Source organism: Neltuma alba, unplaced genomic scaffold, assembly GCF_004799145.2.
Source record: "Neltuma alba isolate B1F8T4 unplaced genomic scaffold, ASM479914v2 tig00010924_pilon, whole genome shotgun sequence".
In the NCBI taxonomy this organism is placed as follows: Eukaryota; Viridiplantae; Streptophyta; class Magnoliopsida; order Fabales; family Fabaceae; genus Neltuma; species Neltuma alba.
In genome coordinates this window covers 39562-64712 of record NW_021635700.1, presented here as the reverse complement: position 1 = coordinate 64712, position 25151 = coordinate 39562, and the positions used below count along the sequence as shown (strand labels likewise).

The window sequence follows — 25151 nt, the reverse complement described above, 5'->3', positions numbered from 1 at the left end:
AGGAAACTATTCCTGCATCATGATCTTCGGAAGATTTGAAGAATAGGCAGTCAAATTGGGTCGTTCTTTCAAGAAAAAGGCCCAAATTAGCTGCAGTGGATCGATTTAGTTTTGTAGATATTATGGAAAAGTCATTCAGTCTCCCTGTCTCTCTAGTTCATTAGTCCTACTCTGTTATTCTCATTCTCCTATGTTCCTCTATCCTATCCCCTTCTTCCCTCATTCCCAACCTTATTCTATAAAATAAATATTATGTGATGAAACTGGAGGTGAACAAAGAGAACTTAAACTGATAGATTCTTGCATGACTATGTGCATGAAAGAAATTCTAAATATGTTTCTCGGAAACATGGGATGTGGAATAATCAACAAGCTCAGAAAGCATCAAGTCATAGATAGTAGACTAAAACTAAGAAAAAATAACTAATATTGGTTATAACAGAGGAGATACTCAAAGAAAACTATCCCTACATCAAGATCTTCAAAAGATTTGAATTGTGATGATGAGTGACCTATCTCAAGAAAATGAAAGAAGCCAAATTTGGTTTGCTATTTTCACACAAGAAAATCTTATTCATCTACTTGTGAAGAGATAGTATGACTAATAACAACTAACTCGCCACCCTTGATGTGGTCAAGAACTACAAGTCCCAGAAATAGAAGTCATAATTTAGTGTTTCTGAAGCTCTAACTCAGCAATGCTCTGATATCATGTTTGGAGGAATACTCATCTTCCAAATCATGAAAAGATGATTATACTTCATGGCTAATGACAGAGCTATTACAGATGAGCAAGAGACACTTTCTCAATTGATAAGAAAACATAAACATACGGCCACTAAAAAATTCTAGCATGAAACTAGTAATTATGTTAATAATTTGGTCTCTCAGAGTGAAATCCATTTGTTTTGTTAATGATGACAATAACTCTAATGATCTTGTAACAAGAAGGAAAAAAAACGCTTACAACTAAAGAAAAAGACTCAGTCAATGCACAGTGAAAATATCCAAGATAGCATATGTGCTGAAAACAGGTAATGCTGTACTAGAGGGGTTTAATTCCAAGCCACCAATAACTGTGAGTAATAAACTTTCTGGGTCAATATAATGACAAGTAACCCTTTATATAAACTAGGGTTTTTAAATAGGTTATTAAGGTTGGTAACTAATCATTTTTTACTAATTCAACCTTTCAACAGAGTATTTTGAGATGAAATATTAACTATAATATGCTCAATAGATTTTCTGATGCACATCTCGTGTACATTAATTTTATTTGCCTATTCGCTTAAAAAAAAAAACAACTACAACCATAATTAGAAATAGGGTAGTTTGTCCTTTACAAAGGAAAATGTCAAATATCTATCAAGAAAAATTCATCACAAACAACGGATAAAATTCTTTAAAATGGGTAACAGCTCTTTCTTCAAAATAGAAGTGTATTTTATTCCATAACTTGATATCATAATATTTATTTACGGCTAAGATCTTGGACCATTTCAATCATTATTAATATCGCTATAAGATATAATAATCTATGCAAGGTAGAAAATGATGGAATCATCCATTTAATTCCATGTAATGCAGAGGGAGTTAATAAAGCTTCTCTTTATTGCAAATAATATACATAATCAGAATAAATATTCTCTTAAATCATTTAAATAATTGTTTTGTGGTGTGGATTTATAAAGGGAATATTCAATTACTTCAAATGTATTGGGGAGTTAGGAAGATGATAACTCATTGAAAGAGCATTAATGCTTTGTTAAGCAACTGAAGTTAGGGAATTTACAAAAAGATTACGTGCATTTACAAATTCATTGTAGCAGTTTGATATTTTGTAGTCTATTAGCCAAAGTCAGGAAATTTATAAGAAGAAACAATGCATTTAAAAGTTGATTGTAGAGATTTGATATTTAGTAGTGTAACAATTTAAGCCAGACAATTTATAAGAAGAATTAATACATTTACAACTTAATTGTAACAATATTATATCTTGCCCTTGTAACAAGTAAAGTTAGAGAATTTACAGTAGTGTATTTATAAGTTTGGGGTTTATATAAGAAGTGAAATTGCATGCTATGGATTTCGATGCGTTGTTTAATGTACTTATTAATGACATAATAATTATTGTTTGAAGGCGTAAGAAGATGGTGAAAAAAGATGTAGAAGTTACCGGATGTAAGGCATTCAAGGCTAAATTTTGGGAACGTAAAAAATACTAGACATGTGGGATGAAAGCAATTACAAATACTATTTTATAAGAGCAGAACAACCTGGCAAATGCTGATAAGGAGCCACATAGAAAAAAAGAGGAAGAGTCCACTCAAGAGAATGATGGAATAGAATTTACCATGCCTTATTATACAACAATAGGAGTTAAATTATATGTTTATGAGTTCATATATTATTTTGAGTTTTCATTGTTACGAATGTGTGAATCTAATGACAGTACTTATTGTTATGCTATAAGAGTAACTCCACTGAGGTCACTCTTGTGGTGGCTTGTTACTCAGAAAAAAAATACAAAGTCAACTACTGTTGCGAAACTACTTGAACAAATAAAGGCACAACCAAAAAGAAAGCGATAACATATCAATTGTTATATTTTAATTTGATATGTGATTTTAGTTAGTTCAAAATGTGTACAAATTTGTGTATATGGGAATTTGCACAAGTTCGGTGTAAGGAGTTATATATTATCAGTTTATTACATGTCAATTAATTCTAATATTCTATTTTTCCCTCACCAATTTGCAAGTCTGGAGCTATTATTCAAAACTAGAATACACGATTTTGCAATAAGGATGCATAAATTCATAATAGAAATATGTCCATTTGTAAGTAACCTAATTTATTTCGAAAACCTGAACTTGATCATTTACAAGAATGGGAGATACTATTAATAACTGGAATATGCTAATTTGCAACAAAAATACAAAGATTAACAACAAAAATTACGTCCATTTACAAGCAGTATAATTTAATTGAAAAAGTTGAACATGATAATTTACAAATCTAGGAGGGACTATTCACAACTAGAATTTACCAATTTGTAACAAGTATACACAGCTTAACAATAGAAACACATCCTTTTGTGAGTGAATTAATTTGTTCATACATGTACATAGTCGATAGACTATTTTCAGTGCAATACTTAGAACAGCTTATCACTAAGTACTATCATGAAATTTTTTTATCTATTCACAGTACTATACAAATAGATTCCAATTAACACAAAAAATCTAAATGGATTGTCATAACTACTTTCCCAACCATTCCAATTGTGAATGATAGGTATTAGACTTATAAATTATCATGTTCTACTTGTGAATTAAATTAATTCACTTGCAAATAAATGTATTTCTCTTATTAATCTACGTCTCATAGTTGTAAATTGGCATATTCTAGTTGTTAATGATGGGTCACAGACTTGTAAATTATTATGTTCCAGTTGTGAATTACTTTAATCCACTTGTTGATGTACATATTCTCATTGCAAATTGTTGTATTACAGTTGTGAATGATAGATCCAAACTTGTAGATTATTATGTTTCACTTTTGAATTATTTTACTCCACTTGCAAATGAATATATTTCTTTTGTTAATCTACATCTCCTTATTGCAAAATTTTGTATTCCAGTTGTGAATTATAGGTCCCATATTTGCAAATTACTACTCTGGTCCTAAATAGAAGATCTATTTTGTAGTATAATTTATACTGCAAAATATATCTTATATTTAAGACCAGAGTAGTATCATATTCCACATTCATATTTAATTTGGATGGTTTATATTTACTTTTTAATTTTAACTTTAAATTATTTGTTTATAAAACTAACAATGAAGGTATTATTTTTATTTTATAAATGAAATCCATTCTCATGTCTAGTGATACACTTTGGTTATAAACTCATAATAGAAAATTAGAATTGGCAGACAAAAAATAGAAGATTAGTCTTAATTCATATATAATAAACTCATAATATATATTTCCTTATAAAAGATGTGCAAATTTTCTATATACAAATTAGTTCATGTCACCAAAACATATAGTAGTCTTCCAAATGAAAATGCCTTAATACAAATTTAAACACATTCTGAAATCATATATCATTTTGCCTCTAAGGATCTTCACAAATTTTCCTCCCACATGAAAGATATAAAATAATTGTTCTGTACTGTTGTTAGTCATATATCATTCATTCTTGTATATCATTCATATATCAATTTCAATCAGTTATTAAAAAAATTAAACGCGATATAAATTTACAACTGAAATTTATGAATTTATAATAGGAATACAAGTTTTCACAATACACATAGGGAATCTTACTATTGAATCAAGATACTTTTTTTTTTTTTTTATGACAAAGGGAATAGGAACTACTACGTATCAGCACCCACTAAAACAAGACTCTAGAGAGCTTCTCATTGAAGAATGTCCCGTATGGGATCTGGGGGATTACGAAACGTAGCAAAATCAATCCCCATATTACATGCTTGTGCAGCCAAAGCATCCGCCATGATGTTCATGTCTCACGAACAAACAACCGCTTCAACCTCTCAGTCCTGATCTATCATCTGTTGGATTTTAGTCACAACACTGTGGTCCGGGTGTTCCGAGGGAATGGAAGAATGAACAAGGGAGATTAACTCAGTGCAGTCACACTCAACGATTAGGTGACATAAGGCGCTGTCCAATGCAACCTTTAGAGCCCACAAAAGACCCCAAGCCTCAGCTGTGATGATTGAACCCCGACCGACCTTGTGCATGAAACCTTGCATGAAAGTTCCATTATGGTCACAGAAGATGCCCCCACAGGTACAAAGGCTAGAATCTAAGTGACGAGAACCATCCACATTAATCTTCACCACGTCTAAAGGGGGCGGTTTCCAAATGGGCTATAAAGACACCCCTGTTTTTTGCTGTAGTGGGTTCTGATTGCCCCAAGCTAGGCAAGCCTGAACTCGTGCAATAAGAGTCTCAATTCTCCAGCCTAGATCATTGAAGATCGAACCATTCCTACTCAACCATAAGTTACAACAGACTAGAGGAAACCAGAGCCTGAAGTCATAACCATTAGTTTGGAAACCGTTACGAGTGCACCACGTAAGCCAAGCAGAGAGATCAGAAACAAAAAAGAATTTATTTCCCCATTCATGAGGCAAGAGAGCATGCCAGACCTGCATGCTATGCTAGCGGTCACGAAGAACATGTAAAACAGTCTCCTGCTTGCCCTCACACGAGTTGCACTCCCCAGTGGGGTGTAGTCCTAGCTTAGATCTTGACAGATTAGTGAGCAACCTTCCTTGGACGCATAACCACACGAAGACTCAGCATCTTTGTGGAACACGCAACTTCCACTGAATACATGTTTGTTTTTTACTTCATAGAAAGATAAGCATATCTGCTTCATCAAAATTCATAAGCCTATTAGAATAAGTATATATAGAGATAGCACTTATTGCGATACAATAGGAGAATATATATGATATATTAAGACTATGCTAAAACCTTGCATTATTTTTATTCAATTAATATCTTGAACCCGCAAAAAATAGAACCACTAACACAAGTCTGATGATTTTGTTAGAAAAGCTGTTGAATTACAAAATACCAAACATTCGCAATTGGACAACAAATGAGCAGCTTGAAACATGGGAAATACCACTCTAAAGCTTAAGTTTAGTCATAGCAAGCCTAAAACGAAAGATAATTACAAGGCCATTCTACTAAGGGTCCGTTTGGATTAGTGATAAAAAAATAAAAGTAGCTTATTTTCAATCTGACTTCTAGAAAAGTAAGATTAGGTAAAAGTTAAATTGGATAAAGTGAATTGCATTTGGATTGGAGTTTAAAAAAGTTAATTTGTAAAGTGAGATTGGTAAAAGGTTATTTAGATTATGATTGAATAAAAAAAAATTGTTTGTAAAATTACCAAAATGGGTATGAGTTTTAATAAATAATGAAACATGATTTAAAAAAATGATTTTACATAATACAATGAATTTAAATTAATTTAATATAAAGAAGTGAAATTTAATGAGTGAATTAAATTTTAAAATTTTAGAGAAATCACAAAAAAAATATTTTACATATAAAGTGAAACATGATAAAAAAAATAAATTTACATAATATAATGAATTTAAATTAATTTAATATGAAGAAGTGAAATTTAATGAGTAAATTAAATTTTAAAACTTTAGAGAAATAAAAAAATTATTGTAAATATAATTTTTACTAGAGAGTGAATATGAAGACTTGCGATATATATGAAGACTTGCGCTTGATTATCTTGCGAGGAGACGACAAAGTGAGAGAAAAATAAAAAGGGGAATAATTCCGACACACCCGGTACATAAGCCCTTCAAATAAGCTCCTTTCCACAGCTTAATTTTAAACGCACGGTTGGTCCAGATTATGCCATCAAGCTCAATAGCCCATAAGCTCTCCCAAACAGCATTTGATTTTTCAATCGGGCTCCTGACCAAAATAAGTAACTTTCGGCCTAAAATAAGCCCTCCCAAAACAGCACTAAAAGTAAGCAGGCCCATAACATTACTAAGCATAGTTATTTTTTCCCTAGTGGCAGCAGTGTTCCAAGTATACTTGAATGATTTTTAACATGAGACAAGGTACAGAAAAGCTACTAGCAAATTGTTAACCTGACTTTTTTGGTTTGGATGCTTCTCAACCCACCTGATGAACTGCTCAATCTTGTCATCTATCTTCTGTTCAAGTTCATCTTCTCCACATTGCACCTATGCATGAAGAGTTAAAGTGAAAAAGAAAGGTGGAAAAAAAAAACTTAAATACAGGAAGAGATTAAGTAGAAGTTTTTCCAGTTGCAGACAATCTGAAAGCATTAAGAAACGGGAAATTTACAAAATAAGCATATTTCAAACTACTGTGTCATCCCCGGGGAAAGTAACCGAAGATAACAAAGTATGCGCAGACATGTAAACAAAGCACAATTGGAAACTGGTGAAAGGAAAACAGTACCATCAGAAAGGTGAATGTGAGAAAGACTTCCAGCTATGCGAAATCATGATAACCAATGCAAGAATAAGGGATTCATGGGAAACACTATTTTAGATACTTCATGTTCAAACAATTATGAGAAGTTAATTAAATTAAAAATCACCGTGGCAAGCTAGCTCAGTGTGAGAGTAAAAAGAGAGGCAAAACTGAAAAACCATGAGAGAGGGTGAGAGTAGGGGTAAGCAGTGAAAAGGGGGGCAATGGAGTTGTCGGAGAATTCCACAAAGCAGCTGTGAGCAACGATGATAGATTGAGAAGCTCAGGAGAACAAGGACCACAATTGTAACAGGCTTAACGCAACTTCAACAATGGCGATGAAGATGGAAGACAAAAAATTTCAGAATTATTTGGGGTGGAAGAAAATTATGCTGCTATAGTGATTCTTTAATAAAATTTTTCCCCAAAAAAAAAAAAAGACTAACGAGTGTGTCCCTCAATGAATAGGGGGAATTTGAGTTAGTGTAAGTACACAGATACGTTAAAGGCATTGAGAAGGTTTTATCTTTTTTATGATCCTACTGAACTCATTCTTGTCTGCATGACTTTTCTTTATCCCCAATTCGTATCATTTCGTTAGGAGCTTTTACCACACTGTTTTCTAATCATATTTCTTCTGTATACTTTGGTATGTTGTACAACTTTCAAATATTCATGCCTGCAATTTAGCCTCTCTATCCAAAAAAAAAAAAGTAGCTTGTTCCGAGGAGAGCTAATAGAGCAGGCTGGCAATACAGATACAGGCCAACCCATGGCCACCTGTATCTTTTTTTCTTTTTTTTTTGCAAAAAAAAATCATAAATTTAAAGTATTTCTTTTTTTTTCCTATAAAAATGTATTACGGGTATTGTATTTATATATGTCCTTTTGACGGGATTTTTGGTGCCAAACATTTATGTTATACAGCATGAACGAAGTCATATAATTAACTAAAAAATTACACATTAGACTCTTTCACTTAAAATAATTAAATATATAAAGTATAAAATTTATAACAAAGCACTATAAATCCTGTAAGGATGCATGAATACACGCGCACTTTATTGCATAAAATTGCATGTAACAATCCTGTAAGGATTTGCAAAATGATAATCATGTCATATAGATTTATATATTTTTTTCCTAACAATAAAGATTTATAATTTGGATTTATATATCGGACGGCGTCACCATAACGTGTGGCCTATATATAATAAAATGGAAGAAATTTTTCGATGTAACGCATTCTTTTATTTATAATCCAGATACAGAGATTGAGTGACTTGAAATATGATTAACCTGATTTGTGTTTCTCCCTATGAAAATATAAATTTGCCGGCAGATTGATTTATTTAAAAAAAAGAGCCAGTGGAGTAGGCCCAAAGTGGTACTTCCTTGACGAGCTGACGTTCTACCAACTCAATACCGGGCTCATAGGCTGGGCCTGCTTATTACCAGCTCGCCGAGTAGGATTGGATTTGAAAGGGTAGACTCTTCACCTAAATTTGCTCTAATCATGTTTCACCTTGTGTTGTTACGCCTTGTGGACAATGTTTTTTTTGGCTTGCTTTTTTCTGCTATCATATAATTAAAGAAAAAACCATCTCAAGCTGATAGAATCAAGTTCTCTTCTTCATAATTTGTAAAAAGGATAAAAACATTGGGCAAAAAAAGGGATAAAATGGAGAAATATTAATAACACTTCAGAATAACTTAGAGGAATTTATTTTAGAAGGCAAGTAATTTTGGGTGGTTATGTAATTTCAAATTCGATTTATGAACGTGAAGACTATATTGGATTTCAAATTCGATTTGTGAATATGGAGACTCTGCCAATTATGACGTAGAGTACATATTTTCAATTCTGCATTAATTTCTTAGTGTGATTTAATCTATCTATCTATCTATTATTATTATAAGAGAGGGGTCTTCGTAAGGCTATTTAGAAGTGCGACAAGTGCTAATTCAACTTTGGTTTCCATTCAGGTATCTGCTTGATTAGTATTGTAGATTTTTAATTCTAAAAAGTTTCTTCTTTTGTCCCTTGCTGTTTCAATTTTTTCTACCATGCACCTCGAAATACTAATCAAACATAGGTATACATTTAATTCTGGAAAATTAAAAAAAGGATGGACCCAGTGGATGACGATCCTTTGGAAGTTGCTTTTGACAGAGTACTATGAATTTATATCTACTACAGTCATTGTAAGATTTTATTATGAATTTATATCTACTACAGTCATTGTAAGATTTTATAACTACAAGAAATCTATCCTTTATCAATCAGTTGCCTCTATTCAAGATTCATTTACTGATGCTTGTCATTTTCTACAGGTGAAATATTTAATGAGATAATTAGAAGTCCTTACTTGGCTCTTGAGGTACTAAAACAAAACTAGCCATATTGGGCAGGTTAGATTTGTCTTGTGAATGGAGTATTTCAGCTCATGACAATTGAATTTTTAATGGCTAAGAATTAAATTTAAAGTTGCTATGGATATGCTGTTAGAAGAAAATAAATGCTTGTCTTCAAATGGCTTCAATATGGTCAGAAAAGAGTAGTCTATTTGCTTCCCAAGTAATAAATATATCTTGTCTATGCCATTTGAATTTTTGCCAAGGGGTTTGAGTCAAATTTGTTTGGTAAATCAATAACATTTACTGACTTCTATGCTCCTAATTTGATCACTATGCTTACTTTGGTCTCAGATTGTGACTAAATGGGCGCTCTTGAGCTTAGAAAATAGTTTCATACTTACCAACATGGTCTCCTGCTTGATCATAATTCCACGTCTTTCTCAACATCTTAAAGCTAAATGTTGAGCTACAATTGACCATTTAGTTTTGTGTAGATCTAACTGAAAATATAAATATTATTAAATCAAGGACTTAAACTGATTTTCTATTTGAGTTATCATCCTTCCATCTATCAGGTTTTTTTTCTTCCCAACAATTATTACATGTAAAAAAAAAAAAGATAAAAAGTGCCAGTTGTAAAAAAATTTATTTGCCTTGAACATACCCTATGTTCAATGCCCATGCAATCCACAGGCATTGAACTAGTTTTACATAATAACATAAAATCCAATTAACTTAAAAATAAAGATCATATTTAAGTAAGTTTGATTTGAAAAACTAGAAACTAAACAAGTGAAGTTAAAAATCTTTAATTAATTTTTCACCTTTTATCTTATACGTTGTCTTTATCAAAATTGCATAACCACATCACCCGGAAAAAAAAAAATGACAACCCCATTTTCTGATTTTTTTTTAAAACAAAATTTGGTTAAAAATTCTTACTTCAAAGCTTAATTAGCTTAATATGCATAATTACACGCTCTCAAATTTAAATTCTTTTACCAGATTAAGTTTGCAAACAAATTTTTCTTTTTAAAATCAAATTCATTAAAAATTTTCTCCACACCATTTATTACTTACACCTTTTTCTATTGTGTGTTGGATTCATCCTGTATGATAGCAGGACTCATGTCATATTTAATACGAGTTGTTACGTCATCAAAAAAAAAGAGTGCTAATAAGATCTCATAATATTATAAATATCTTCAATTGCTTTCTGAAACTCAGATAGATAATTTTAACTTAGCATCATAGATCCTTAGCATGGGAACTACTATAGAACCATAGAGAATCCCAAGCACCTTAAAGAAAGATCAACAATACAAAATGTAACAGTACTATTCAAAACATTTTTGTTTACCATAAAGTAGTTTTTTTTGCAAAAAGTGCTTATAATAAAGTCTAAGCAAATTCATTCAATAGTAATCAATAAATACTTTCAGATCTACACTAAGCACAAACATGAAAGCAACAAATTTAATTTCAAATAACCATGAATTTTCAGTGGTAAGACAAGTGAATATAAAAAAAGGTTTTCACAAGTTTAATTGATTAAACCAAGTAATCATTACTAACTGCTTAAAGTTTGATAATCAATCAAGATTTTAAGCTCAAAATAGTGTGCAATCATTAGCAACTTCTGAATCATACATCAAACAAAATTTAAAAAGACAGCAAGCAATTTTTAGTATTTTCTAGAATTCTAAACTTCACATCTTATAAGAGATTACCACCCTAATGACACTAAATAATCCAACATGTACAAAGTTCAAATGGGGTTTACATCTTAATGTTTTTTTCGGAATCTAGAATAAGGGATGTAATATGTCTTCATTCATTGTAATTCTAAAAATCATTAAAAGCCAATTTATTTTTCTAAGAACATTGACTCATGGCTTGGGTTGTCATATCGATTTGCAAAATCACAAATCTTGACAATAACAGACTCATCTTCTCATAGCAGTATTGTAACATTTCACGAATTCAGAATTCAAAACAAACAAAATTGATTTTAGAATGTTTATGCAAGTAGAGGAGAAGTAGAAATTTCGGTCCGATACCAACTAATGCAAGATGGATGAGATCAAAACAAGTTTTTGAAATGCTTGTGCGAGAGTTGAAGTAAAAAAAAATAAAGAAAATGTGACTTTGATACTAATTGATGTATGTTGGAGATATTAAAGAGACTAATTTTAAAAGGTTTTAGCGACAGTGGAAGAGAAGCGAGAATCAAGCTCTGATACCAGTTAATACAAGACAAAGGAGATGCAAAGGAAAAATAAATGTGCAACATTCTTAAAAATATACTAAAATCTCTCTTAAATAGAAAGACGTTAAAAAAAGTTCAAGTTTTTCAGTTTTTGCCAACTTAATTAATATTATAAAATACGAAAGTACTGAACCAATTAAGTATAAAATTAAAAAGCTTAAAAAATATTAACTTGATATAGTTTTAAAAAAATTCTCTCCATCATAATTCGTAGTAAAATTTTAACACAAAATATATGTTAAAAAGTGTCTAATTAATTTTAATTGGCATTATAAATCATATTTACCAGATGTATTCCCCAGCCTGCGCCTTTCAATTCTAGAATAGTACACTATCTAAGTTTCACATCCCGTTCAAAATATAATATATAATACTTCAGGGAATGTCAATACTCCATTTCATGTCTTCTACTCAGAAAAAGCAACATCACCTCAAAATGAGGAGCCTACATAAGGATTAATGTAAAAATAATCATGAAAGTGCTTGGCACTTCACACATGCCTTCTTAGAGTTGCTAAAAGTATAGTGAACAGCTTCAGAAATCTGTCTTTCAAGTGCTCTACACGTGATTCAAGCTTGCCATATTTCCTCTGAAAAATTAAAGAAGTAAAAGAATATTGGATATGGATATGTGTGCGTTAATATATATTATGCATTATTTTTAAAAATAATTTAAAATTTTTACCCGAAAATCTATAGGCCAACTCTTACGGTGAAAATATAAACTTCTGTTATAACGTACCAGGTCAGCAATATTATTCAAATAACAAAGTATTCTTCGACCATCATTATCATCTGTCTAAAACAAATTCTTGAACAATGGATCCTTGGTATCCCACCATGGACCTCTCTCGACCCTAATAAGTTCGCGCCACTCGTTATTATGATCATTAAAAGTCTTTATGTTTTTTCCTTTTTGGCATAAGAAGTCACTAGCCACGCATAGAAGCCTCAATGATTTTTCGGGACTCCAAAATAAGGAATGTAATATGTTTTCATTCATTGCAATCCCAAAAACCATTAAAACACAATTGATTTTGTCGGTCAAATTCTATACAAATCAAACAAATTCAAAACCACATCACATATATACCTAGTATCAGTATTTAATTTTATCATCTCCTCAATCACGCTTCTAAACTCATCGTTGTTTGGGAGTCCAATCTAATATTCCCTTTGACCTTCTAGGATATCTTTTTGAAGCAACTTCCCTTCCCAATCAAGTGGTTCTGAATAAAAACTTATGAAAGCAAACAACCTAAGTTGAACACATCAAAATTAGAATCTTGTGCTGTTAAATCCGGCTCTTATTGAGCAAGGTCACGCCATGTCGAAGGCAGCGTTAGTTCCCTAAATTGCTTAGGAGCTCGTCACATATAGCCTAGCCCATCACTCCTTCATATAACTGTTTGTATCATAAAAGTATCTTAATTATTAGTCAATGCAATTAAATGTATAAAAGGAAATTTATTGTTGTACTACTTACAGATATAGTTAGTTCTACTAGACTCATCCGGCTTGGGTTGTCATATCGATTTGCAAAATCACAAATCTTGACAATAACATACTCATCTTCTCATAGCAGTATTGTAACATTTCACGAATTCAGAATTCAAAACAAACAAAATTGATTTTAGAATGTTTATGCAAGTAGAGGAGAAGTAGAAATTTCGGTCCGATACCAACTAATGCAAGATGGATGAGATCAAAACAAGTTTTTGAAATGCTTGTGCGAGAGTTGAAGTAAAAAAAAATAAAGAAAATGTGACTTTGATACTAATTGATGTATGTTGGAGATATTAAAGAGACTAATTTTAAAAGGTTTTAGCGACAGTGGAAGAGAAGCGAGAATCAAGCTCTGATACCAGTTAATACAAGACAAAGGAGATGCAAAGGAAAAATAAATGTGCAACATTCTTAAAAATATACTAAAATCTCTCTTAAATAGAAAGACGTTAAAAAAAGTTCAAGTTTTTCAGTTTTTGCCAACTTAATTAATATTATAAAATACGAAAGTACTGAACCAATTAAGTATAAAATTAAAAAGCTTAAAAAATATTAACTTGATATAGTTTTAAAAAAATTCTCTCCATCATAATTCGTAGTAAAATTTTAACACAAAATATATGTTAAAAAGTGTCTAATTAATTTTAATTGGCATTATAAATCATATTTACCAGATGTATTCCCCAGCCTGCGCCTTTCAATTCTAGAATAGTACACTATCTAAGTTTCACATCCCGTTCAAAATATAATATATAATACTTCAGGGAATGTCAATACTCCATTTCATGTCTTCTACTCAGAAAAAGCAACATCACCTCAAAATGAGGAGCCTACATAAGGATTAATGTAAAAATAATCATGAAAGTGCTTGGCACTTCACACATGCCTTCTTAGAGTTGCTAAAAGTATAGTGAACAGCTTCAGAAATCTGTCTTTCAAGTGCTCTACACGTGATTCAAGCTTGCCATATTTCCTCTGAAAAATTAAAGAAGTAAAAGAATATTGGATATGGATATGTGTGCGTTAATATATATTATGCATTATTTTTAAAAATAATTTAAAATTTTTACCCGAAAATCTATAGGCCAACTCTTACGGTGAAAATATAAACTTCTGTTATAACGTACCAGGTCAGCAATATTATTCAAATAACAAAGTATTCTTCGACCATCATTATCATCTGTCTAAAACAAATTCTTGAACAATGGATCCTTGGTATCCCACCATGGACCTCTCTCGACCCTAATAAGTTCGCGCCACTCGTTATTATGATCATTAAAAGTCTTTATGTTTTTTCCTTTTTGGCATAAGAAGTCACTAGCCACGCATAGAAGCCTCAATGATTTTTCGGGACTCCAAAATAAGGAATGTAATATGTTTTCATTCATTGCAATCCCAAAAACCATTAAAACACAATTGATTTTGTCGGTCAAATTCTATACAAATCAAACAAATTCAAAACCACATCACATATATACCTAGTATCAGTATTTAATTTTATCATCTCCTCAATCACGCTTCTAAACTCATCGTTGTTTGGGAGTCCAATCTAATATTCCCTTTGACCTTCTAGGATATCTTTTTGAAGCAACTTCCCTTCCCAATCAAGTGGTTCTGAATAAAAACTTATGAAAGCAAACAACCTAAGTTGAACACATCAAAATTAGAATCTTGTGCTGTTAAATCCGGCTCTTATTGAGCAAGGTCACGCCATGTCGAAGGCAGCGTTAGTTCCCTAAATTGCTTAGGAGCTCGTCACATATAGCCTAGCCCATCACTCCTTCATATAACTGTTTGTATCATAAAAGTATCTTAATTATTAGTCAATGCAATTAAATGTATAAAAGGAAATTTATTGTTGTACTACTTACAGATATAGTTAGTTCTACTAGACTCATCCGGCTTGGGTTGTCATATCGATTTGCAAAATCACAAATCTTGACAATAACATACTCATCTTCTCATAGCAGTATTGTAACATTTCACGAATTCAGAATTCAAAACAAACAAAATTGATTTTAGAATGTTTATGCAAGTAGAGGAGAAGTAGAAATTTCGGTCCGATACCAACTAATGCAAGATGGATGAGATCAAAACAAGTTTTTGAAATGCTTGTGCGAGAGTTGAAGTAAAAAAAAATAAAGAAAATGTGACTTTGATACTAATTGATGTATGTTGGAGATATTAAAGAGACTAATTTTAAAAGGTTTTAGCGACAGTGGAAGAGAAGCGAGAATCAAGCTCTGATACCAGTTAATACAAGACAAAGGAGATGCAAAGGAAAAATAAATGTGCAACATTCTTAAAAATATACTAAAATCTCTCTTAAATAGAAAGACGTTAAAAAAAGTTCAAGTTTTTCAGTTTTTGCCAACTTAATTAATATTATAAAATACGAAAGTACTGAACCAATTAAGTATAAAATTAAAAAGCTTAAAAAATATTAACTTGATATAGTTTTAAAAAAATTCTCTCCATCATAATTCGTAGTAAAATTTTAACACAAAATATATGTTAAAAAGTGTCTAATTAATTTTAATTGGCATTATAAATCATATTTACCAGATGTATTCCCCAGCCTGCGCCTTTCAATTCTAGAATAGTACACTATCTAAGTTTCACATCCCGTTCAAAATATAATATATAATACTTCAGGGAATGTCAATACTCCATTTCATGTCTTCTACTCAGAAAAAGCAACATCACCTCAAAATGAGGAGCCTACATAAGGATTAATGTAAAAATAATCATGAAAGTGCTTGGCACTTCACACATGCCTTCTTAGAGTTGCTAAAAGTATAGTGAACAGCTTCAGAAATCTGTCTTTCAAGTGCTCTACACGTGATTCAAGCTTGCCATATTTCCTCTGAAAAATTAAAGAAGTAAAAGAATATTGGATATGGATATGTGTGCGTTAATATATATTATGCATTATTTTTAAAAATAATTTAAAATTTTTACCCGAAAATCTATAGGCCAACTCTTACGGTGAAAATATAAACTTCTGTTATAACGTACCAGGTCAGCAATATTATTCAAATAACAAAGTATTCTTCGACCATCATTATCATCTGTCTAAAACAAATTCTTGAACAATGGATCCTTGGTATCCCACCATGGACCTCTCTCGACCCTAATAAGTTCGCGCCACTCGTTATTATGATCATTAAAAGTCTTTATGTTTTTTCCTTTTTGGCATAAGAAGTCACTAGCCACGCATAGAAGCCTCAATGATTTTTCGGGACTCCAAAATAAGGAATGTAATATGTTTTCATTCATTGCAATCCCAAAAACCATTAAAACACAATTGATTTTGTCGGTCAAATTCTATACAAATCAAACAAATTCAAAACCACATCACATATATACCTAGTATCAGTATTTAATTTTATCATCTCCTCAATCACGCTTCTAAACTCATCGTTGTTTGGGAGTCCAATCTAATATTCCCTTTGACCTTCTAGGATATCTTTTTGAAGCAACTTCCCTTCCCAATCAAGTGGTTCTGAATAAAAACTTATGAAAGCAAACAACCTAAGTTGAACACATCAAAATTAGAATCTTGTGCTGTTAAATCCGGCTCTTATTGAGCAAGGTCACGCCATGTCGAAGGCAGCGTTAGTTCCCTAAATTGCTTAGGAGCTCGTCACATATAGCCTAGCCCATCACTCCTTCATATAACTGTTTGTATCATAAAAGTATCTTAATTATTAGTCAATGCAATTAAATGTATAAAAGGAAATTTATTGTTGTACTACTTACAGATATAGTTAGTTCTACTAGACTCATCCGGCTTGGGTTGTCATATCGATTTGCAAAATCACAAATCTTGACAATAACATACTCATCTTCTCATAGCAGTATTGTAACATTTCACGAATTCAGAATTCAAAACAAACAAAATTGATTTTAGAATGTTTATGCAAGTAGAGGAGAAGTAGAAATTTCGGTCCGATACCAACTAATGCAAGATGGATGAGATCAAAACAAGTTTTTGAAATGCTTGTGCGAGAGTTGAAGTAAAAAAAAATAAAGAAAATGTGACTTTGATACTAATTGATGTATGTTGGAGATATTAAAGAGACTAATTTTAAAAGGTTTTAGCGACAGTGGAAGAGAAGCGAGAATCAAGCTCTGATACCAGTTAATACAAGACAAAGGAGATGCAAAGGAAAAATAAATGTGCAACATTCTTAAAAATATACTAAAATCTCTCTTAAATAGAAAGACGTTAAAAAAAGTTCAAGTTTTTCAGTTTTTGCCAACTTAATTAATATTATAAAATACGAAAGTACTGAACCAATTAAGTATAAAATTAAAAAGCTTAAAAAATATTAACTTGATATAGTTTTAAAAAAATTCTCTCCATCATAATTCGTAGTAAAATTTTAACACAAAATATATGTTAAAAAGTGTCTAATTAATTTTAATTGGCATTATAAATCATATTTACCAGATGTATTCCCCAGCCTGCGCCTTTCAATTCTAGAATAGTACACTATCTAAGTTTCACATCCCGTTCAAAATATAATATATAATACTTCAGGGAATGTCAATACTCCATTTCATGTCTTCTACTCAGAAAAAGCAACATCACCTCAAAATGAGGAGCCTACATAAGGATTAATGTAAAAATAATCATGAAAGTGCTTGGCACTTCACACATGCCTTCTTAGAGTTGCTAAAAGTATAGTGAACAGCTTCAGAAATCTGTCTTTCAAGTGCTCTACACGTGATTCAAGCTTGCCATATTTCCTCTGAAAAATTAAAGAAGTAAAAGAATATTGGATATGGATATGTGTGCGTTAATATATATTATGCATTATTTTTAAAAATAATTTAAAATTTTTACCCGAAAATCTATAGGCCAACTCTTACGGTGAAAATATAAACTTCTGTTATAACGTACCAGGTCAGCAATATTATTCAAATAACAAAGTATTCTTCGACCATCATTATCATCTGTCTAAAACAAATTCTTGAACAATGGATCCTTGGTATCCCACCATGGACCTCTCTCGACCCTAATAAGTTCGCGCCACTCGTTATTATGATCATTAAAAGTCTTTATGTTTTTTCCTTTTTGGCATAAGAAGTCACTAGCCACGCATAGAAGCCTCAATGATTTTTCGGGACTCCAAAATAAGGAATGTAATATGTTTTCATTCATTGCAATCCCAAAAACCATTAAAACACAATTGATTTTGTCGGTCAAATTCTATACAAATCAAACAAATTCAAAACCACATCACATATATACCTAGTATCAGTATTTAATTTTATCATCTCCTCAATCACGCTTCTAAACTCATCGTTGTTTGGGAGTCCAATCTAATATTCCCTTTGACCTTCTAGGATATCTTTTTGAAGCAACTTCCCTTCCCAATCAAGTGGTTCTGAATAAAAACTTATGAAAGCAAACAACCTAAGTTGAACACATCAAAATTAGAATCTTGTGCTGTTAAATCCGGCTCTTATTGAGCAAGGTCACGCCATGTCGAAGGCAGCGTTAGTTCCCTAAATTGCTTAGGAGCTCGTCACATATAGCCTAGCCCATCACTCCTTCATATAACTGTTTGTATCATAAAAGTATCTTAATTATTAGTCAATGCAATTAAATGTATAAAAGGAAATTTATTGTTGTACTACTTACAGATATAGTTAGTTCTACTAGACTCATCCGGCTTGGGTTGTCATATCGATTTGCAAAATCACAAATCTTGACAATAACATACTCATCTTCTCATAGCAGTATTGTAACATTTCACGAATTCAGAATTCAAAACAAACAAAATTGATTTTAGAATGTTTATGCAAGTAGAGGAGAAGTAGAAATTTCGGTCCGATACCAACTAATGCAAGATGGATGAGATCAAAACAAGTTTTTGAAATGCTTGTGCGAGAGTTGAAGTAAAAAAAAATAAAGAAAATGTGACTTTGATACTAATTGATGTATGTTGGAGATATTAAAGAGACTAATTTTAAAAGGTTTTAGCGACAGTGGAAGAGAAGCGAGAATCAAGCTCTGATACCAGTTAATACAAGACAAAGGAGATGCAAAGGAAAAATAAATGTGCAACATTCTTAAAAATATACTAAAATCTCTCTTAAATAGAAAGACGTTAAAAAAAGTTCAAGTTTTTCAGTTTTTGCCAACTTAATTAATATTATAAAATACGAAAGTACTGAACCAATTAAGTATAAAATTAAAAAGCTTAAAAAATATTAACTTGATATAGTTTTAAAAAAATTCTCTCCATCATAATTCGTAGTAAAATTTTAACACAAAATATATGTTAAAAAGTGTCTAATTAATTTTAATTGGCATTATAAATCATATTTACCAGATGTATTCCCCAGCCTGCGCCTTTCAATTCTAGAATAGTACACTATCTAAGTTTCACATCCCGTTCAAAATATAATATATAATACTTCAGGGAATGTCAATACTCCATTTCATGTCTTCTACTCAGAAAAAGCAACATCACCTCAAAATGAGGAGCCTACATAAGGATTAATGTAAAAATAATCATGAAAGTGCTTGGCACTTCACACATGCCTTCTTAGAGTTGCTAAAAGTATAGTGAACAGCTTCAGAAATCTGTCTTTCAAGTGCTCTACACGTGATTCAAGCTTGCCATATTTCCTCTGAAAAATTAAAGAAGTAAAAGAATATTGGATATGGATATGTGTGCGTTAATATATATTATGCATTATTTTTAAAAATAATTTAAAATTTTTACCCGAAAATCTATAGGCCAACTCTTACGGTGAAAATATAAACTTCTGTTATAACGTACCAGGTCAGCAATATTATTCAAATAACAAAGTATTCTTCGACCATCATTATCATCTGTCTAAAACAAATTCTTGAACAATGGATCCTTGGTATCCCACCATGGACCTCTCTCGACCCTAATAAGTTCGCGCCACTCGTTATTATGATCATTAAAAGTCTTTATGTTTTTTCCTTTTTGGCATAAGAAGTCACTAGCCACGCATAGAAGCCTCAATGATTTTTCGGGACTCCAAAATAAGGAATGTAATATGTTTTCATTCATTGCAATCCCAAAAACCATTAAAACACAATTGATTTTGTCGGTCAAATTCTATACAAATCAAACAAATTCAAAACCACATCACATATATACCTAGTATCAGTATTTAATTTTATCATCTCCTCAATCACGCTTCTAAACTCATCGTTGTTTGGGAGTCCAATCTAATATTCCCTTTGACCTTCTAGGATATCTTTTTGAAGCAACTTCCCTTCCCAATCAAGTGGTTCTGAATAAAAACTTATGAAAGCAAACAACCTAAGTTGAACACATCAAAATTAGAATCTTGTGCTGTTAAATCCGGCTCTTATTGAGCAAGGTCACGCCATGTCGAAGGCAGCGTTAGTTCCCTAAATTGCTTAGGAGCTCGTCACATATAGCCTAGCCCATCACTCCTTCATATAACTGTTTGTATCATAAAAGTATCTTAATTATTAGTCAATGCAATTAAATGTATAAAAGGAAATTTATTGTTGTACTACTTACAGATATAGTTAGTTCTACTAGACTCATCCGGCTTGGGTTGAAGCTTTGTTAAGCAAACGAAATTTTATAATTAGAATCGAATATATTATTATAGAAGCAAGAAGATGACAACTCATTAAAAGAACATTAAAGCTTTGTTAAGCAACTGAAGTTAAGGAATTTAAAAAAAGATTACGTGCATTTAGAAATTCATTGTCGCATTTTGATATTTAGTAGTCTAACAATTAAAGTTAGAAAATTTACAAGAAGAATTTGTACATTTACAAATTGATGAATATAGAAATTTGATCTCATAAAAAAAAAAAAGAAATTTGATATTTAAGAGTGTTACAATTTAAGTTAGACAATTTATAAGAAGAATTAATACATTTACAACTTAATTGTAACAATTTCATATTTTGCCCTCTAATAAGTGAAGTTAGGAAATTTACAATAGTGTATTTATAAGTTTAGGGTTTATGTAAAAAAATGAAATTGAATACTATGGATTTTAATGTGTTGTTTAGTATACTTACTAATGACATAATATTTATCGTTTTAAGATTTAAGAAGATAGTAAAAAAGGATGTAGAAGTTATTGGATGCATACAAGATATTTAAGACTAAATTTGGATAATATCACAAATAATAAACATGTGAGATGAAAACAACTACGAGAGTTACCTTGTAAGAGTGGGACAAAATAGCAAATGTTGATAAGGAGTTAACATAAGGGGGAAAAAAGAGGACGAGTCCACTCAAGAGAGTGATAGAAATGAATTTAGAGAAAATTAGGGAGAAGGACCTAAAAAATTAGTATTTATTAAGAGGGATCTTAAAAATTGTAATTAATTTGAAAGACCAAAAATTAAAATAAAATTTTACAATTACCAAATTATCCCTTATCAAATCCCTATATTATCTCCAACACCCTCCTATCTCAATTTGACAGTTAATTATCAATTGAACTTGATTTCTCTATTTCTCTCTCTCTCTGTATCTCTTTTTGATGCACCCAAAGTTTTTATCAATAGCAATTGTCTTCTTATAAATCCAAAACAAAGAAGACAAATTAAAAGGAATCAACTAGCAGACTATTTATTGGACGGTATGTATATTCTGAACATTATTTTCCCTCTTTTAATTTATTTGTACTGAATATTTTCTAATTTTCTCATCGCCTCTATATAAAGACTTTTTGGATGAATATAAAAGTATATAGTTGTGCCTTCATTCAATCCCAACTATACATACATATGAATACAATCACACTACCTATACAAAGCTTCTTAGATGAATATAAATATAGTTCCTTGTGTTAACCAAAATATGAAAATAAGTAAATAGTACCTCTTCGTAACCTAAGCTTTACTAATAATTTTTCCAACCACATCGGAATGAGGGGCAAAATCGCAGTTGTGCAAGCTAGAAATTCCAACTATATTGGAATAAAAGGCTAGTAGATACAAATATGAATGACTGAAAAATAAGACTCTATTTTTTGTTAATTGCTCTATTTAGTTTTTAATTTTAATGAGGGGCAATTTAGTAATTATAAATTTATATTTCAATTGATAACTGATAGTCAAATATTGATATTGATCTTGGAGATAATATAGGAATTTGAGAATAATTTCGTAATTGTAAATTTATATTTAAATTTTTAGTCCTTCAAATTAATTATAATTTTTAAGATCCCTCTCCAAAAATAGGTCCTTCTCAATTTTTCCTTGAATTTACCATATGACAGGAGTTGAATTTTAATAGATGGTCGTGCGACTTGGCTGTCGTTTTTAATTTTTCATGTACATATACACTCAGATATGTGCTCTTATTTCAGCTGTGATGAAGATATGTATTTTTTTTTATGTTAGTTTAATATAATTAAATATTTAAATTACTTTTGTAGTTTTGTATTTTGTTGACTAATTATCATTTATGAATATTGTTTTATTCTTTTATTATAAATGACCAAACTCTTGTGTTGACTACCGTCCCACTATCTGCACTGATTCAATATCCAATCAACTTTTTTAACTGATTAAAGGTGTGTTTGGATAGAAACCAAACCATGATTTCAGAAATGTTTTTACGAATTACGAAGTAAATATGTGGAGGAGATTATCTCGTTTTACGGAAAAGTAATTCTGAAACCACAGTTTTGGGATACCCAAACAAGTCCTAAGTTTTCAACAGGAGGACCATGTCATATCTAACATCAGAGAAAAAAATGCCAATAAGATCTCAACATATTATAAATATCTTCAATTCAACTCAGATAGATAGATATAAAACCTTAGCATGAGAACCATTATAAAACCATAGAAAATCCCAAGTACCTTGAAAAAAAGATCAACAATGCAAAATGAGTTGAGCCTTAATTAAAATTGACTATTTACAAAAGGACTTTGCAATCACTTTTGCCTCAAGTTTTCCATAATGCATCTCCATGATGCCTATATGATCTTCATACGAAATGCATCTTCAACATCACACTCAAGAACAGTTGTCTTCCTCTTGTGAAGATATTAAAAAAAAAAGAAAAAGAAATCCTTAACACTAAAAATGTGGAGATCAATAATACCCACAATGCGTTCATATATGTGGAGAAACCAAGTATAGCATTTTGTTTAGCCAAAGTAACTCAAACCCTAACAGTAGATCTCAGCATATCATCATTATCTTCAATCCCTTTTCGGAACTCAGATAGATAACGCAGTTTCATTGTAGCATCATGGATCCATAGTAAATGAAAGCTGAGTACATTTAAGCATAAACCGATACAGAGAAAGATCGATAAATAGACGGTAGTAGTCCGTATAACTATATATGTTAATAGAGATAGAAACACTGGGAAAATTCAAATAATCTTATGACAGATAATCTGCAAAAGCTTAGCTTTTTAGAGTAATGTTTTACAAATGAAATGGCATCTCAGAATGATCATTCCCCATAAGATTCTTCACTGGCAATCAAAGTGCAAGGATAACAATTTAGAGTATTCATCACTGATGCTCGTAAAACAAAATTCCAAAGTTCATACGCCAATAAAATGTGGAGAGATGGCCAGAAAACATTTGAGAGAAACATTAAAACGAGGTTGACATTTAGCCGAGGGTTCCAGATGCACCAAAAATCAAAACATTCTGGGCATCCTACGATTCGGCTATTAAATCTGCGAAGGGCTTTGAAATAAATAGTTAGAGGAGCCTCACTGTAAGAGTAATTCGCTCCCCTGCTGGGACCTTCGCATCAAGAAAAATAGAGATTTGCATAAAAATGTGCGAAAATCAGACACGAACATTAACCTCACCAACGAATCAGGGAATTGGTGAGCGATCAGATTTCGGTGCTATTTCCGAAGGCAAACTTGGATAAAAGCACACTGAATCATAGCGCCTCCTCCATAGGTCCTTCGTTGATAAAAATGAGAAAAAGGTAATACTAAACAGATCGACGCTCAGTGAATACGAACCATATGTAAAGAATCATCTTCATCTTGCCTGATCGCCACGAAAACGACCAAGTAATCAATGGTTTACTTCTTCATCACATCTAAAACTTTTTCCGGAATTGAAATTGAACCAAGACAACTAAATCAAAGAGAAAGCCGCAAGGCCGGCGATGAATGATTCGAAACCCTAACTACCAGAACGCTAGGAGGCGGCCAGTGGACTCCTTATATAAAGGTGGATTTTTGGGCCTGGTCCGTCTCCCCACTTGTTTCCCTTCTTTCTTCTGGTTTTCTGTTTTTTTTTTTTTCAAAGTATTTTATAAAATTATTATTTTATATAAAATATATATAAACAAATTTAAATCACTAAAATTTAATATGAATAATTCAAACTGCGTGAAAAAATAGAAAAAATATTACTTTTTAAAACATCTTAATAACAGTCTACATTCAATTCCTAAATTCTTAACTAGACCAGTCACATGACTAGTTCATTAATCTAATAAGTAATAACATAATTCATGTTGAATTTTGAGTAAAATACACCGAACATCTTTTTATTTTATCTCAAGTATAAAAACTTTTTTTTATTTTGAAAACGTATATAAACCTCCTTTACAATTAAAATATATGTTACACAAATCTCCTTCTTATATTTAGTATTTAATTTCTATCCACTCAAACCATTAGTTGACCGTTAAGTTTAATTTTAAATTATTTTTCCATCAAAATACCCCTTTTTAACTTAATAATTATTTAGACATTTATATTTTCTAAAAAATATTTTTTATAAAATAAAAAATAATTCTAATATGTATATTTTTAAAATTTCTAATATGGTATAAAATCTATTACTTTTAATCTAAATCATAAAATTTTATAATTTTAATATTTTATGGCATTCATTATAAATTATTTACTTTGATTTCTTTTAAATTATTTACTTTGAATCCTCATTAAAAAATGTATTCATACCGATAATACCTCAAATAAAAAAAAATACATATATTTTATTTTTAA

The 25151-nt window shown here is 31.1% G+C and overlaps 1 long non-coding RNA gene and 4 other non-coding genes across 5 annotated transcripts; all 5 read right to left on the bottom strand.

Moving 5' to 3' along the window:
- Positions 1 to 2272: 2272 nt before the first annotated feature.
- On the bottom strand, positions 2273 to 24328 carry LOC114759984 (uncharacterized). Its single transcript, XR_003741996.1, has 3 exons — positions 23766 to 24328; positions 10951 to 10953; positions 2273 to 2286 (listed from the first exon to the last, which is right to left on the bottom strand). It is a non-coding gene; the product is annotated as an uncharacterized LOC114759984 (long non-coding RNA).
- On the bottom strand, positions 10557 to 10640 carry LOC114759994 (small nucleolar RNA snoR27). Its single transcript, XR_003742001.1, has one exon. It is a non-coding gene; the product is annotated as a small nucleolar RNA snoR27 (small nucleolar RNA).
- On the bottom strand, positions 23334 to 23422 carry LOC114759993 (small nucleolar RNA snoR27). The gene has a single exon (XR_003742000.1). It is a non-coding gene; the product is annotated as a small nucleolar RNA snoR27 (small nucleolar RNA).
- LOC114759992 (small nucleolar RNA snoR26) lies at positions 23606 to 23695 on the bottom strand. The gene has a single exon (XR_003741999.1). It is a non-coding gene; the product is annotated as a small nucleolar RNA snoR26 (small nucleolar RNA).
- On the bottom strand, positions 23779 to 23930 carry LOC114759996 (small nucleolar RNA snoR145). Its single transcript, XR_003742002.1, has one exon. It is a non-coding gene; the product is annotated as a small nucleolar RNA snoR145 (small nucleolar RNA).
- Positions 24329 to 25151: the final 823 nt, after the last annotated feature.